This window comes from Zea mays, chromosome 1 (assembly GCF_902167145.1).
Source record: "Zea mays cultivar B73 chromosome 1, Zm-B73-REFERENCE-NAM-5.0, whole genome shotgun sequence".
NCBI lineage: Eukaryota > Viridiplantae > Streptophyta > Magnoliopsida > Poales > Poaceae > Zea > Zea mays.
Genome location: NC_050096.1, coordinates 266888522 through 266894470, shown reverse-complemented (window position 1 = coordinate 266894470; position 5949 = coordinate 266888522). Strand labels below are relative to the sequence as shown.

The following is a 5949-nucleotide window of genomic DNA, read 5'->3' as shown; positions in this document are numbered from 1 at the left end:
GATTAAGCCTCCTGTTACTGACTTCACCCTTTTCAACACATTCCTTTTTTTGGACTACTTATGAAAACTAAAAAAACATCTTACCAGCTCATGTCGCGGTTCGCCGAGGCCGCCGCCGTGCTACGCGCCATGGGCAGCGCCGTCGCCTTCGCGAAGCTCGACGGGGAGCGCTACCCCAAGGCGGCTGCCGCCGTCGGGGTCAAGGGCTTCCCCACCGTACTCCTCTTTGTTAATGGCACCGAGCACGCCTACCATGGCCTCCACACCAAGTGAGGACGCTGCTTTGCTTTCTCTTGTCTCTTTTCGTTATGTTATTACCGATCTATCGTCTGCTGGAGTGCCCTTTCATGTGTCTGACCAATTGATTGGGAATTATATGCATCTCATGTTGATAGGGACGCATAGTTACTTGGGTAAGAAAGAAGACTGGTGTGCCAATCATTAGGCTTCAGTCTAAGGATTCAGTTGAGGAGTTCCTCAAAAAGGACATGACCTTTGTTATTGGTCTATTCAAGAATTTTGAGGTACTGATGCATTATGAAATGCTGGATGCGGAAAAAATGTATCGTTTTCAAGTTTTAGTTTGCTCGAAATGTAAAAACTTGTGGAATAAACTTTGGCATCTGTTCAATTTGTGCTCACTCATATCCAGTCCTCACTCATATCCATATTTTTGGCAGGGAGCAGACCATGAAGAATTTGTGAAGACAGCAACCACAGACAACGAGGTACAGTTAAATTTATTCTCTTGCAAATTTGTTCTAGATCTTCACCTTTGCAGAGGCTTATGATTTTGAAGATCTGGAATCTATGGTTGAAGAAATAGGCAGAGCATTCAAGACAAAGGTGCCAACATATTGGTGCTTTCATTTTGTTTCTTACCATAATCACATCACCTGGATGACTATTTTGGTTAAACATGTTTTTTCCACGGCATTGCAGATAATGTTTATATATGTTGACACTGCTGAAGAAAACCTTGCAAAACCATTCCTCACTCTTTATGGCCTTGAATCAGAAAAAAAGCCTACTGTAAGTCTCATGTTGGACTCCTAATTAGTATGCATATTGTTTTTTTCATGAATGCACGAGGGCATTTGTGTTCTACCGCTGACGTCTTGTGACTTATGAGTGGGTATGGGTGGAGTCCGATTGGCTACTGACTTGGATAATTGATTCCTTAAAGGTAGTGGGTGATAGTAATAGCAGTTATTACTCTAGGACGTGAGCTAACAATCGTCAAATTTTTCTATGTTGTTTAAGTCCAAGATTTCTGTTAGACATAAGGATTCGTGTAAAATACAATTGCAATCCGGTATAGTTTTTAGCCTTGTGCCCTTTGCAAAAAGGACTACAAGAATCATGCCTTTTTCAGTGTAAGCTGTTGTTGACTTGCTGAGTAGTTTATCCTCAGGGAGTTCAGACCAATGTTAATGTGGTAATAGAGTTTCGGCGCGTCAGCTCTAAATAGAAAACTGATAGTACATTGACGTTTATGATTAGTTTTGTGCCACATTCTATCCAAAAGATCCAGTTAGGAGATTAGCTCGTGGAATAGTTTAACTTCTTGCCCCTTCATTTGTTTTCAAGATCAAACACGTTTTTTCCACTTGGGAAGTTGTTTAAATTTTCTGCCAGTAGCAGATCTGTTTAGACCCAGATAGCTAATTGTTAGCTGGCTACTACTAGATCCTCAGGGAGTTGAGAGAGCTTCTGACAGCAACAAGTTCAGAGTTGTAGGGGATGCTAATTCTTTGTATTCGTGATGTAAGTTCATTTTGCCAGGTACAAGAAAATACCAGTTGTAGTGTAGTCATGAAGCATGAGACTTCCAGATATAAGCTAAAGCTATCCACGTCAGATACATAGATTTTCAAGATCAAACACGTTTTTTCCACTTGGGAAGTTCTTTAAATTTTCTGCCAGTACCAAGGATTTGTTTAGACCCAGATAGCTAATTGTCATCTGTTTATGAGGTTGCAGCAGAATAAAAGATTGGATTTTGTTTAGCCTGGCATTCTTATGTTTGGCTCATACAGTTATATAAGAGGTACTTTATGACTAGATCAGTTAATATTCAGAATAGTGTGCTTTGTGCTGAGCTTGTGTGCTGATATATATATATATATATATATATATATATATATATATATATATATATATATATATATATATATATATATATATATTGAATGCATTATGTGCTGATATTTGAAAATATAATATTAGTGATTGTTGGTATTATTTGGAAACTTTAACTAATACATGTTGTCTTTAAAAAAATTACATTATTTTTGTTTTGTTCCCCACAGTTTCAGGTCAACGAACCTATAGTCACTGTTGCTTTCTTTTGTGGTAATCTTTGTATTTAAACTGTAGGTGAGTTTTTGACAACTGAAAAAGCGCGAAGATGGCACAAGGTGTATGATGAACTTGCCTCTGGTGGCAAGCTCTATCACACATAAGAGAGCACCTCCCTTCTGGTAAAGCATGCTTAAGAGTCAACATTGATGCAACCAGAGTGGGAAATGTGGCTCGCTTTATCAACCATTCATGTGATGGAGGCAACTTACATCCAGTGCTGGTGAGGAGCTCTGGTTTGTTGCTCCCAAGGCTCTGCTTCTTTGCTTTGCTGCCAGGGATATCTTGGAGGGAGAAGAGCTCACCTTCAATTACGGTGATGCTAGGGTTAGGCCCAAGGGTTTGCCATGCTTTTGTGGAAGCTCGGGTTGTTCTGGTGTGCTTCCTTCAGAAGAAACTTAAGAACTGATGTCATCACCTGGGATGTCTTACAGATGAGTTTGATTCTATTTCTGACTTCGCAATAACATTGGCTTCATGAGGAATTGCTTGGCCCATTCTTTTAGCCATACTGTAATGTGTGCAACAAAAAAACAAGCTGTTAGTTTTTTGTGAAGAACTGGTCATGTTTGTAATGTGATCTGTTTTGGCTGGACATGTGTTTCCTGCTTATAGTGGATTGGCAGATTCTTTGACTGTCAATTTTCTAGCATATGAGGCTCAACACGACAGCCAACCTGGCATGGCAACACAACTTATGATAATTGTTTCTTTTCCAGGATTTCTCAGTTTCTGTTTGTTTTGGGCTTATACTCTTGTCAATTTTGTTGCTGCCGCACTGTGTGTGGCCGCTGCCCGCATGCGCTAGGCTTAACTATGTAATAGAAACCGTGGCAACGCACGGGCACCTACCTAGTAAACTCATAAATCTAAACTAGTTAGTTGCCCGTACTTTGCTATGGTTTTTATATATCATATACATTGGTATCGAGATTTTTATTCAAATATAATTATTGTTTATTTCTAAACAATAAGATACGTGTGATATTTTGGTTAGCACAAATTTCTAGAGCAGTGGGTGTGGGTTTGAGTGCTCGCTATGCACTATTTTTTGCGCGGTGTGCGCGGGCAGGGTCGGGTGCTGAGCAGGCACAATAGCTAGTTGCGCGGGCATGAGGCGGGAGAACCAGTCGAGAGCGTCAGCGTGGATGGTGAAGTCGTGGTAGCACCGGGTGTCCACGTTAGGTTCTTAATATAATAGAATAGATTTTGTTTTTGACCGCTAGATATCACTTGGCTTTAATTCATATCGACTTATACTGTATTTTGTTTCTTATAGATTGCAGTTGTAGTCATCCGAGCAACTGACTTTAATCTGAAGCGAACAACCTACGTAAGTGATCAGATTTTTACAGTAAAGTAATCTTAAAGGGTCGAGAAATATATCCACCGGTGGTCTTCCATACACCATACTTCTCAAGTTGATTAAATTTTGCTATAAACAAGTTATATTTGCGATTATGCTTATACTATCAATATAGACGTGTCGAACATTTATATAGCCAAACAAAGTATATATATACGAGTATATGATCATAATTTATAATATGCTATCTAGGGTATAAAGTATATAAGTATACATAGAGTATATGGTTATACTTATTTTCAAGGCCATTAAAACGATAAAACGTTGAAATGCTCATGGGTGATGTTTTGATTTTTAAACGTTCAAACAACAAAGGAAAAATACCAATATATTATAAATTTAGATAATAACATGAAGTTAAGTACCAAAACAGAGAGGTTAGTGTCTTACCAAAACTTTGCCATGAGCCGGATTAGATCCAAAAGTAACTAAGAGACTGGGCCTAAAATTAGCTAACGGTCTAAAACGCATGAAACACCACATTTTGCAGTTTAGAACGCCAAAACGCGATTTCAATCTCTAATTAAAGTTTTGATGTTTAAACAAAGTTTTAATAAAACTGTTTATTTTATATACCAATATACCAATATTTTAATAATATTAAAAATATGGGCTCTTTTGAAAATTGACATAATAAAATTTGGAGTACATTAAGATGAGTAAACATACCCAAACTAATAAAAAAAGTACGCATCCATATGCAATATGGTTTATAAAAGATGGGAGTAATATGTATGTATTGGGTTCTATTGTAACTTATGGTCACGTTTGCTAGTAAGGCAAAAGTGATTGTAAAAGAGGAGATCTTTCCTTTACGTGGGGCAAAACGATCCGTTGCATTAGCACAAACAATCCGCGAGGCCACAGGAATTCGCGAGACAAAAGTAATTGTAAAAGAGGAGGTCTGTTGCTCATGCTACTTTATTTACAAGCACAAGGGTCAATTTTCCGAGATTAAGACAAGCACACGAGCCCGACGCCACAAGCGCAAAAAGGCTGGAAAAGGCACACCGTACCTACCTCGTGCGCTGCGCCAGGAATTCGCAACACGTCACGGGATAATGCAACGGAGAATCTAGAGTAAGATCTGTTGTTTTCATCTTCCTAGCTAATTTCCACGGGAGATCATCAAATGTTCTTCAATGTTTAGTCAAGCACTACCACGGAGTATATATGCGCCCAAGCGAAGCTTGTTCGCTACGGCTTGCTACAACTTTAATCTAGCTACGGCTTCTACAGTATTTTGTCTCTATGCCGAGAGAAAAAAATTATAATGTCATTCAATCCTATTGCGCTAATACTGTGCTAGGTTTCTTTCCTGTGATCTAACGATGCCTAATGACGCAGGCGAGGAAAGGATTGTGATTTGTACAGTGAGGAAGAGTGGAAGGGAGAAGAAGACACACCTCTGCTGGGCTGCTGTTGAATGGGCTACGAGTTGTACAGGCCCAAAACCTTTGCAGAGCCCGATGAGCGCATTCGAACGAGTGCTGAACTCGGCCCAGTAGGTTACGAAACAAGCATTTCCCTTTCGACGGAGACCTGACGAGTGTTGATAACTGAACTCGGCCCAGCACTCTTGAAAACCAGGCACCTGATGGAATTGTTGAGAACTACGTTACCACGGATCACCAGATCCGCTCCCTTCCCTCCCGTCAGCAGTAGAGGCGCGAGAAGCTGTAGAGAACCCGTCTCCCTTCCCATAAGCACGACAGAGGAAACACACGAGACACAGGATATAGGGTTGGGCCTCTTGCCTCTTTCTGATCTCTGTATTATGAGGGGATGTACAGGTTCCTTATATAGAGATGTGAGACCCCTCAGGGGCAAAGCAGGTATTTGCCCACATAACCCTAACTAGGGTTACTTAACACTCCCCCTTGGGCGAATACCGCGACCAACACATGCCTCGTTAAAACTCCGAAAAACCCAGTGGGAAAAATATGGAGAAAGAGTGCATGGTGATACAAATTGCATTTGCACTTTGTTGCCTCGTTAAAAACCTCATGTGAGAAACTTCAAGAAAACTCACCAAGGGAAAAAAGAGTACAACAACTGTCATCGGGACATATTTCGATCCTTTGGGGTCTAAATTCTATCATCGGGACAGATTTCGATCCTTTGGGATCTAGATTCTATCGAATCTTCTACAAGGGCTAACTTTAGAAATGTGCTCCCCCTGATCCTTGCAAAACCGTATCAATAAGGCAAAACATCTTCTT

General features: G+C 40.1%; 1 long non-coding RNA gene across 1 annotated transcript; it reads left to right on the top strand.

Moving 5' to 3' along the window:
• The first annotated feature begins 429 nt into the window (after positions 1-429).
• Positions 430-1018, top strand: LOC103643811 (uncharacterized). Its single transcript, XR_002266865.1, has 3 exons — positions 430-524; positions 681-846; positions 943-1018. It is a non-coding gene; the product is annotated as an uncharacterized lncRNA (long non-coding RNA).
• Positions 1019-5949: the final 4931 nt, after the last annotated feature.